Genomic DNA, 12,221 nt, shown 5'->3' on the forward strand with positions numbered 1-12,221 from the left:
TCAGGCTTCTTGGATCTTTCCCCTTCACTGTCTTTTATCCTCAAGGTCACTATCTGGCTGATAGAGCTCTAGCAATAAGAAATGGGTGAAAAGTCCACACAACTTTCCATTTAAGGAAGTTTCCTCTCTGTCTCATACAGTAACTGCAGTTTAAATCTCATTGGAGAAAATTTAGGAACATGGCCATGATCTTTGTTTTCTGAATGTTGAGCTTTAAGCCAACTTTTTCACTCTCCTCTTTTACTTTCATCAAGAGGCTCTTTAGTTCTTCTTCACTTTCTGCCATAAGGGTGGTGTCATCTGCATATCCGAGGTTATTGATATTTCTCCGGCAATCTTCATTCCAGCTTGTGCTTCATCCAGCCTGGCATTTCCCATGATGTACTCTGCATATAAGTTAAATAAGCAGGGTGACAATATACAGCATTGACGCACTCCTTTCCTAATCTGGAACCAGTCCATTGTTCCATGCCCGGTTCTAACTGTTGTTTCTTGACCTGCATACAGTTTTATCAGGAGACAGATAAGGTGGTTCAGTATTCCTATCTCTTTAAGAATGTTTCACAGTTTGTTGTGATCCACATAATCAAAGGCTTTAGCATAGTCAATGAAGCAGAAGTAGATGCATTTCTGGAATTCTCTTGCTTTTTCTATGATCCAAAGGATGTTGTCAATTTGATCTCTGGTTCCTTGCTTTTTCAAAATCCAGCTTGAATATCTGCAACTTCTCAGCTCATGTACTGTTGAAGCCTAGCTTGGAGAACTTTGAGCATTACTTTGCTAGCATGTGAAATGAGTGCAATTTTTCAGTAGTTTAAACATTCTTTGGCTAGTGGAGGTGATGGAATTCCAGGTGAGCTGTTTCAAATCTTAAAGATGACGCTCTTTAAGTGCTGTACTCAATATGCCAGCAAATTTGGAAAACTCAGCAGTGGCCACAGGACTGGAAAATGTCAGTTTTTATTCCAACCCCAAAGAAAGAAAACATACTAAAATATGATAATTGTTCATTAAATAAGTTTATTGCTAATAGACTGTGAATGATTGTACTTGTCTTTGCATAGAATGACAATTCCATTAACTAGGGATTTTGACCCACCCAAAGTCCTGGTATAATCCGATTTGTTTCTTAGAAAATATTGCCTAGTATAGTGAGATTGAAATTGTTATCAGGAAGGTTAACAGGACATTTCAATTGAGATGACATTCTGAAATAAAGTCAAGGAGACTGGCTATGTTTTACACTCTTGATGATATTGCTAAGTTGCTTTATAGAATACTAGTAACTTCGATTACTACCAAGGTATGATGTATACGTCACAGAAACTTAACAAACACATTCATCTTTTCCTTTAAAATTTTTACCAATTTATTAAGCAAAATGTCTGTTTTATTATTTCTTTGACTTGAAAATTTTTTAAGAATGAACATTTTCCATAAAAATATTAGCACTGTATTTCCTAAGTATTAATGTTTATATCCTTTCCCACCTATATATTAAAAACAATGGCCTTTTACAGTTTCTATGACTTCTTTATATATAAATGTTTTTAACCATTTGCATACCCTATTTGTCTCCAAGATTTAAGGCTACACTGGGGAAGGGTCAAAGGAGGACCTCTGCTGATATAATTCACAAACCAAAAAAGAGGTAGAAGCATGGAGACATTTTGAGGGGTTGTTTTTTTTGGAAAAAGTCATATAAACCCTCCTCCCAAGAGCCAATGACATTTTTAGCAAATTCTACCAAGTCCCAAAATATTTTGAAGAGCAATTTCCTTTGGAGAGAATATGAACAATCACTGAGTCCTGCCTTGAAGTCAGTGAGGAGTAAAATCAGAATTTGTTTAAGGGGTAAACCAACCATAAGTTACCCTTATTAAAGTTATTCTCATGCAATTCATAAAATTGATGTCATTATAAATTGAAATATTTTTCCATTATGATGACTTCTCAGAGGTTGTTTCTGGCATGCAGAAAGGCAGTTTTATATAATTTTAATGAATTCCTAGAAATTCTGAGTTTTCCAGTTGATTGTCTTGAGTGATAATGATGATTTTAGTGAATATAATTCCTGATTATAATAAATCAATACAAGGAATATTGTTTAGATATATAAGGATCAAGGAAAGAATAGTACTTATTAAGAAATTCATAAATTATTATACCAGACATATCATTCCCTTATTCTCCTTGAAATATTAATGTCTTATGTCAACTTAGAGCTTAAATGAGGCTTTGGAGAGCTGTAAGTATTACTTTGGTCACATATCTTCATAACATTTACCCCAAAATTTTATTAAATCCAGTAAGTATATGAAATATATTCAGGTTATGTAGATTGAAAAAAACTCCCTCCAAACAAAAGTCTAGGACCAGATGACTTCAGTAGGGAATTCTATCAAACACACAAAGGAGAACATATACTGATCCTTCTCAAAGTATTCCAAAAATTGAAGAAGAGAGAGCACTCTCAAGTTCATTCTATGAACTCACCATTACCCTGATACCAAAACAAAAGACATTGCCAAAAATGAGAATTACAGTCCAATATATTTGATACATATAGATGTAAAAATCCTCAACAAAATATTAGTAACCAAATTCAGCAACACACAAAAAAGGCATACACCTTGATGAAACTGGACACACCCCAGGATAATAAGGATGTTTCAACCAACATACACAAATCAATCAATGTGATACATCACATCAACGAAAGAAAAGACAAAAACCACATGATCACTTCAATAGATGCATAAAAAGCATTTGGCAAAAATTCAACATCCATTCATGATAAACTCTAATACCAAAATAAGTATAGAGGAACATATCTCAGCATAATCAAAGGTGTTTATGACAAACCCATGGCAACATAACACTCAATGGTGAAAAGCTGAAAGCCTTCCTGGTAAAATCTGGAATAAGACAAGGATGCCCACCACTTTTGCCACTTTTATTCAACATGTATTGAAAGTCCTATCCACAGTAATCATACAAGAAAAAGAAATAAAAGGTATCCAAATTGGAAAGCAAGAGGTCAAACTGTCATATGCAGATGACATGATATTGTATATAGAAAACTCTAAATACTCCACACAAAAACTACCAGAACTGATAAACGAATTTAGCAAGGTATCAAGATATGAGAAAATATACAGAAACTTGTATTTCTTTACACTAACATTGAAATATCAGAAAGGGAAAGTAAAAAAAAAAACCTTAAGAAAATAACATCAAAAAATAAAATATTTAGGAATAAAGTTGATCAAGGAAGTGAAAGACTTACATACTGAGAGCTATAAAACATTGGTAAAGGAAATTGAAGATAATTGAAAGAACAGAAAGATATCCCATGCCCTTGAATTGGAAGAATTAATGCTGTTAAAATGGTCATACTACCCAAAGCAATCTACAGATTTAATGCAATCCCTATCAAACTACTCATAACAATTTTCACCACACTAGGACAAATAATTCTAAAATTTATATGGAACCAGAAAAGATCCAGAATTGCCAAAGTAATCCTGAGGATAAAGAACAAATCAGGAAGCAAAACTTTTCACACTTCAGACAATATTATAAAGCTAAGATAGTCAAGACAACATAATATTGGCACAGAAACAGACATATGGATCAACGGAACAGAATAGAGAGCCCAGAAATAAATCCACACACCTATGCTCAATTAATCTTTGACAAAGCAGGCAAGACTCCGGTGGGGAAAAAGTCTTCAGAAAATGGTGTTGGGAAAGCTGGACAACTGCATGTAAACCAATGACGTTAGAACACATCCTCATAACACACACAAAAGTAAACTCAAAATGGCTTAAAGACTTAAATGTAAAACATGACACCATAAAACTCCTAGAAGAGAACATAGGCAAAACATTCTCTGACATACATAGCAATGTTTTCTTAGGTGAGTCTCCAAGGCAATAGAAATAAAAGCAAAAATAAATAAATAGTATCTAATCAAACTTACATGCTTTGCATATCAAAGGAAACCATAAACAAAATGAAAATAGAACCTATGGACTGGATACAACCAAAAGGGCTTAATTACCAATATATACCAACAGCTCAAAGAACTCAATAGCCAAAAAAAAAAAAAAAAATCAAAAAATGGGCAGATTGGGTCAAAAATACAATGAGGTATTACCTCACACCAGTCAGAATTGCTATCTTAAAAAAAAATGGACACATAATAAAGCTGGAGAGGATGTAGAGAAACAGGAACTATCCTACTCTGTTAGTGGGAATGTAAATTGGTGCAGTTGCTATAGAAGACAATCTGGAGGTTCCTTAAAAAACTGAAAATAGAGTTATCATATGCTTCAGCAATCCCACTCCTGGGTACATATCTGGAGAAAACAATAATTTGAAAATATACATGCACCCTAATGTTCATTGCAGCACTATTTTTCAATAGCCAAGACACAGGAGCAACCTAAGTGTCCACTGACAGATGCATGGATAAAAAAGATGTGATAGATATATACAATGGAATATTACTCATTCATAAAAAAGAATGAAATAATGCCATTAGCAGCAAAATGGATAGACCTAGAGATTATCATACTAAGTGAAGTAAGTCAGAGAAATATATCATATGATATCACTTATATGAAGAATCTAAAAAATGATGATACAAATGACTTTATTTACAAAACAGAAATAGACTCACAGACATAGAAAGTTGTGGTTACGAAAAAGGAAATGAAGGAGGGATAAATTAAGAATTTGGGATTAGCAGATACAAGCTACTATACATAAAATAGATAAACAACAAAGACCTACTATATGGCACAGGATATTGTATTCAATATTTTGTAATAAACTATAATAGAATAGAACATGAACAAGAATATACCTATATATGGATATATAGCTGAATCACTTTGCTGTACCACTGAAACTAACACATTGTAAATCAACAATAGTTCAAATTTTTAAAAAGTAAAATATATTCAGATTAAAAAGCCTGTTTGGTGAGACCAAGATAAGATACCAAAAGCAAGAATTAAAGGAATAATTACTTTTCCCTACCAATAACATTTCTGGTACAAAATGTATAAGGTTTTTTTTTCCCTCTTATATTAAACAATTCTGACACTAACTGAATAGAGTTAGCACAGACTCCACAAGTTAAGGGCTCAGATAACAAGATTTCCTGCACTTCACATTTCAAACACAAATCCCAGGTTATCACATGTGCTTCTGACTGAAGCTGGGGTTCTCCTGAGCTCTTCCTTGGGTTTGATAATTTGCTAGAATGGCTCATAGAACTCAGGAAAGCATTTGACTGACTTATTTACTGTTACTCTTTTATTACAAAGAATATAGTTCAGGAACAGCCAAATGGGAGAGAGGTATAAGGACAAGGTATGTGGAAGGGAATGGAGTTGCCATGCCTTCTCTGGGCACAGCATCTTCTGGCATCTCAATGTGTTCACAAATTCAGAATCTCTCTGAACCTCTTCAGTAAGGGTGTTTATGGCATCTTTATTATATAGACACAATTAATGGAAAAACTCAATGCTAATTATTAACCCAACCTCCAGCCCTTCTGCCTTCTCTGGAGGAGGGTTTGAAAGTTTCAGACCTCTAACCATGTGGTTGGCTCCTCATCACAACTAGCATCATCCTTAGGAGTATTCCAAAAGTCACATCATGAACATAAACACAGGTGTGGTTGAAAAGGGCTTGATAGAACAGAAGAGACTCCTTTCACTTTTAGGCTTCAAAGGCTGTTTCAGGAACCTGGGACAAAAACTAAATCTAAGGATGCTCCTATTGCTGCTATCACTTAGGAAATTACAAAGATTTAGGAGCTCTGGCTGAGAGCCTGGGGTAAAGACTAAAATATATATATTTCTTACCATATTACAATATTACAGTAATGAAACGCAAAGATAAGTTGAGCCATAAGCAATAAACATTATTCTGACTCAACTGAATTATCACCTTCAGAAACATAGGGAAATAAAAACTGAAAAACAGCAAAATTTAGCAGAAATATGATTTGGCCAAAAAGAACAAGAATATGTAGAGTTTGACACATTGTAATTAAAAATACTTAAATTATTTGAAAGAACAGTCTATATTCATTTTTTTGTTGTTTAAAATGGCTTTTATTAAATAAGGAAAAAAGAGAAAACTAACCAATGTGTGCAATTCTAAGCACATGTTTACATGTTAAAAGAGATTATCTCTAGAAATTCACAGGTAAGGGGCTTTGTTTCCTTTTTGTTCATTTAGATTTTTCAAATTTTTTACAATAAATATCTAAAACTTTCTACATGAGAAAAAAAAATAGATTGAAAGTGTTAAAAAAAAAAATTCAACAGAGTAAATCTGTTAGGAGAAACACACTGACTGAAACTGCCCACCCTGGCCAGGCACCATAGTAACCATATGTGTGAGTTATTTTACAAGAAGAAGTCCTGGTAAGGAATACGGTACTCACAAGCTACCAGCAATCAGAAAAATCTGGGAAAGGTTAAAAGAAGACTCCATGTGTCCTACCACCTTCAAGAATCCTTCTCGCTGGCATCCTTCTTGGCTGAGCAATGCATGTGCCACTAGAGAGGACCCTTCGTCAGATTAATTGGCCAAAGATAACCCAGAAACTAACTCTATCACCATAAAACCCGAGATTGTGAGCCATATGAAAGAGCAGTCCTCCTGGGTTCCCTCACCCTCGCTCTCCACCTGGGCACCCCTTCCCAATAAAGTCCCTTCCTTTGTCAGTACACGTGCCTCTCCGACAATTTGCTTCTGAGTGTTAGACAAGGGCCCCCGCTGGGGCCCTGGAAGGGGTTCCCCTTCCTGAAACAAATTTGAAGATCTTATTGGTTTTATTGGGCAGGCAATTCATGAATTTGGCAGTATCTAGCAACTACAAGGGCTCTCTGAGGATTGTACAAAATAGAAGGTCTTACCAGAAGAAGGCTGGGGAAGGGAGATCTTAGCAAAACAGGACATTTTTAAGGAGGGAACAGAATGCAAGAGTTTTGTTACACAGATTGCCTCGTCTTCCTCTGGGGGATTGGGAGGACCCATGGGACAGATTACATTTTTCATCCTTCACCAGAAAATTACAAACTGTTCAAATGAGATTACATTTCTGGAAGAGGTTAAAACCGCAGTTAGGTTAGGTGTTAAATCTAGGTTTCTTATCATGGGCTTTTAGCACAAGTGATGCTATTTCCCTTTTAACAAAAGAAAACCAACCATAATGTCCCATTTCAGTTTCTGTAAGTCTATATTACAGAAAGAATTTTGAATAGACTTAAGATAAAGCTAAGTTAGACCATGTAGGTGAGAATTTCTTATCAGAAAAGGCCCATGCATTTTGACAAAACATTAACATAATTAAAATTGCATATATATTTTTAAATGAGTCAAAAATCTTGAGATAATGGGATTCCTCATGAAAGAATCTTCATATCCTTTATTGCCTTGGCTCAGACAAATTGTTCACCAGAATTGCTTTTCTGGACAATTTATTGACAGTTCAAGATGTGGCCAAGAAAAAATGGAGTTAAATGAGGAGAATAAAAGAAATCTTGTGTGTGTGTGGTGTTCAAGGTGTGGGTCATCTGTTGCTTTATTTCAAATTTGTTTATCTAAATCAAATTTCCTTTGGGGGTTTTCTTTAAATATTCATCCAATATTCTATCTCTGAGTTTTTACTTTTGTATACAGTTCAAATATTTAGAAAACTAAGATCATGTTATCTGATCCAATCACTTCATGGCAAATAGATGGACAAACAATGGAAACAGTGAGAGACTTTATTTTGGGGAGGCTCCAAAATCATTGCAGATGGTGACTGCAGCCATGAAATTAAAAGACACTTGCTCTTTGGAAGAAAAGCTAAGACCAAACTAGACAGCATATTAAAAAGCAGAGACATTACTTTGCCAGCAAAGGTCTGTCTAGTCCAGGTTATGGTTTTTCCAGTAGTCATGTATGGATGTGAGAGTAGGACTATAAAGAAAGCTGAGTGCTGAAGAATTGATGCTTTTGAACTGTGGTGTTGGAGAAGACTCTTGAGAGTCCCCTGAACGGCAAGTAGATCCAACCAGACCATCCTAAAGGAAATCAGTCCTGAATATTCATTGGAAGGACTGATGCTGAAGCTGAAACTCCAATACTTTGGCCACCTGATGCGAAGAACTGACTCATTTGAAAAGATCCTGATGCTGGGAAAGATTGAGGGCAGGAGGAGAAGGGGACGACAGAGGATGAGATGGTTGGATGGCATCACTGACTCAAGGGACATGAGTTTGAGTAGGCTCTGGGAGTTGGTGATAGATAGGGAAGCCTGGTGTGCTGCAGTCCATGGGATCACAAAGAGTTGGACACGACTGAGCAACTGAACTGAACTGAACTTCATTTCCTAGGTATGTGACTTTAAAGTAACTATAAAACTTTACTTATTGATAGTTACCCAAGTATCTTTTAAAAATAACTTTTCCTTCTTTATCTAGCATTTCATGAACCTCAGATACAACTTCTGGAACATTCTCCTTATAATCTCTCTTTTTTAAAAAATATAAAACTTAAAGTCACATGGGTTGATCAAACGAAAGAGGAAAAATCAAATAAAAGATTAATTCCGTAACTATTTTGTTTCTCTGTCCCTTTATTTTGGTTATGTCCTGGATTCAAACATAGAAAGTCAATGCCTTCTGGCATCTATTTTAGACTGTTTGTGCTGGGGATATTTGAATGTGCAATTGTGATGTAAGTTATATTCATATACAGTCACTTCATTTAACTGAAAGGGACTGAGCACTGAACTCAAGTCTTGTGGAAAACAAGACCATAGTGTAATTTGAAAATAAACATTAGCCTTACAGGTGTTAAATTAATTAAACACGGAGGCTATTAGAGTGAGGTGGTTCTAAAACCTTAGCAGTCTGCTTAAGCAAACCAAAACCTAAACCTAAATGCCTCAAGGTTAAGATATCAAAACTTAAGGACAACCAATTACAAACAGGCAACTCAGCTTTTTCAAATAAGGCAAATGCTTAAGTTACAGCCAATCAAATAATTTCCATGCTTTGCTTCCACCTTTTCCACCCATGCTGCTGCTGCTGCTGCTAAGTCGCTTCAGTCGTGTCTGACTCGGTGTGACCCCATAGACGGCAGCCCACCAGGCTCCCCCGTCCCTGGGATTCTCCAGGCAAGAACACTGGAGTGGGTTGCCATTTCCTTCTCCAATTTTCCATCCATGGCACACTCCTAACCACCTCAGTTTGATGCTGGTCCTTGGAATTAATTTTGCTTATATAAATTCTTAGTATTTTTTAATATGCTTCAATTTCTCATTTAACACAGGTGAAAGTCAACTTCAAACTTTCATATTAGCTATAACCTGAATTAATATAGTATTTTTGAAAGAATGAACACAATCAAACCTTTATTTTTATAACTGTAGAAATGTCATTCAAATGTGTCCAATAGTTGAAAAAAAAAAAACTATAAAGAAGCAACTATATCTGATTGATATGGAGAAAGATACCCCAGGTGTTTCAATTGGGCTAATTAAGGGTCACTCACAGTAACATATTTTTAGTATAAAGTATAGCATGATGTTAAGCCATTTTAGCTTTTGCACGTATATGTTGCACTGCTGGCTGAAAATAAAAAAAAAAGGGTGAAATATTTCACCAATTTGCAAGTCATCCTTGCATAAGGGTCATACTAATTTGCATATCAGTCCAAATTTAGTATATGTATGCTGAAACAAGCTCAATGTGGCACTTTTTTAAAAAGTGAACTTTGAAATACTTTAAAACAATGCTACATTATTTCAGTGACTCAGTGGTTAAAGCTCCCTTTCTCTAGAGTATATTTTGCATATTTCTTCTTTCTCCACATAAACATTCAATTATGGAAAATTTTGAATATCAAAATTGCTGGGGAGTCCGTTTTTGCCCCTTCATCTCTGATAAGCACTGCATATCATAAGTCTGGAGCTGGCATTTCTGAACCACAGATACAAAATGGCCATATTGACAATTATTAAATCCTTTGAGAGACAAAGGCTTAGTGTCCTATCCTTAATGGGCAAAATTACTGTCCATATCTAGCTAATGGGAATTCATTTGTCCCAAATCCAAAAAGGTCTGTGAACTCACTCAAGACATAAAAACACATTATAATAGTTTTAAGGCAGTGGAATTCTGAGTTAGGATAAAGTAATGCTTCAAGTTTTTTTTACATCTTAGAATGCACACATCCAGGTTTAAGATTCAGACCTGTGGACACAATTATGGTTGACCAGTAGGCTTTTTAGCTGACAAATGACTAGTTGACTTGGAAATCAGTTCTTAAAGTCTCCAGAGAGCAACACACTCATATCCCTGAGCTTCCAGCTCCTGGATTTTTCACATAGTTTTTACAAAAAAACACCTCAGGTGTATCAAAGCTTTGTGTAATGAAATCTTTCAGAGCAGCCTGAGAAATATAACTTCCCCACCTGGATTCAGTTGTGGGTTAGAGCACATTTAATTTCAAGTCAATAGATTCCCTGCACATCAACACTTAAGGGATTAAAGACAATTCTAGTTTTGTTGCCCTAAATGTATTGTTATTGTTATCAATTCATGCAGCCTTGAAATAAGTTTTCAATAAATCTAAGTTTAACTATTATTTTCTTGCCTATAAATAAAATATAATCATCTTAAAAATCAATGAAGGGAAAACCATCATATCTATTAACCTGGCTCAGAATCCCTTCAGGCCCTTGCTATGAAACACAGTGCCGTGGATCTTTCATTTTATTGAGCTATATCTCTTTGTATGGCAACCAGCAGGCAAAACAAAAAAAAAAAAAATCATATCTAAAAATCAAAGACTACATTTTTTTGTTCTGGAAACCACTGAGGCAGGAGCTGAATATTCTTTTTTGCCTGGAGTTAATTTTTTTCCACTTTAATTTGCAATCAGATGCAATAAAAGAAAAAATAAAATAAGGACATTGCCTCAAGTACCTAGTGGCTTTATTACATCTCTACTGCCAGTCTCCACTTCTTATCACTTCCAAATCCTTTGTTTTTAAAGTCACCTGCACAACCCTGCAATGTTATAAACACCTTTAGTTGTCTTCACCAACTGTCATTTCATACCATCTGCTGTTACAGTCTCAAAAGCAGTAATGCTTGGGGGTCAAGGCCACTTTCTCTCAGGAAACTAAAAAACAACAGAGCCAAGTCATTTAGTGGGTTTTTTTTTTTTCCTGTCAGCTTTACTACACCCTGGAGTGGACATTTTCTTTGCCTTTCAGTTGTGAACATTCCTCAAAAGACATGAACTTCACAATAAGGTAACCATACAAAAACAAGGTTTTATAGACAACCTATTATCAACTAGCAGAAGGGGGTGATTAGTCATCTGCTCCACTTGAAATAGATCCAAAAACTTCAAGCCAGCACTGCAAAAAGAAATGCATTTATCTCAGGATTCTAGAACTAGATGTGAGGGGCATCTGAAGCAACCTTTTGAAAAGCTGTAAGTAATCTCAAAAGCTGAGCAGCGAGGTGTCAACCAGCTCCCCGACTATCCAAGACACAGTGCTCTCTCCTCCCCCACAGCACCTCACCTTAGATAATTCACACTTTTGGCCTATCTTTGGACTAAAGTCAGAAAGGATCACCTTTTGTTTCTGCTTTTGGTGGCTACTAAATATGATCTATTTAATTAATCTAATTTAACCACTTTGTCCAGTTAGGTTCTCTAAAGTCATAACTGTTCTTAAAATGAGAGGAGTATTTATCAGCATCTTCTGTCTTTGTTTAAAGTCATTACAGATTCACATAAGACTTTTCAACTTTAAGAGACCCAGTTTACCCTCAAGACAGTTCACATGCAATTCCAAGTTTCCTCCACATAAATAAAATATAATTGCCTTAAAAATCAATATGAGAAAACAATCAGAACCATTAACCTATCTCAAAACCCCTTTAGCCACTTGGATGAACCACTCAGTGCTGAGTCTTTTGTTTTACTGAGCTGTATAATTCTTTGTATGGCAACCAGCAAGGGAAAAAAATCAAAGACTCAGGTGTTGTGTTCTGGAAATCAGAGAGAAGTGGGAATGTGAAAATAGATTTTGTCCTTTTTTTGGGATAATATTACAAAAATAGATTTTGGAGACCCAGGAAACCATGGTTTTGAGCTATTGGAAAGACATTAGCTTGGCCTGG

The 12,221-nt window shown here is 35.4% G+C and overlaps 2 pseudogenes; both read right to left on the reverse strand.

Annotated features, from left to right (window-relative positions):
- LOC110140917 (small ribosomal subunit protein eS26 pseudogene) overlaps window positions 1–12,221 on the reverse strand; it is a 91,839-nt pseudogene that overhangs the window by 7,213 nt on the left and 72,405 nt on the right.
- LOC139035767 (U6 spliceosomal RNA) lies at window positions 9,665–9,765 on the reverse strand (annotated as a pseudogene).

Source organism: Odocoileus virginianus, chromosome 6 (genome assembly GCF_023699985.2).
Source record: "Odocoileus virginianus isolate 20LAN1187 ecotype Illinois chromosome 6, Ovbor_1.2, whole genome shotgun sequence".
NCBI lineage: Eukaryota > Metazoa > Chordata > Mammalia > Artiodactyla > Cervidae > Odocoileus > Odocoileus virginianus.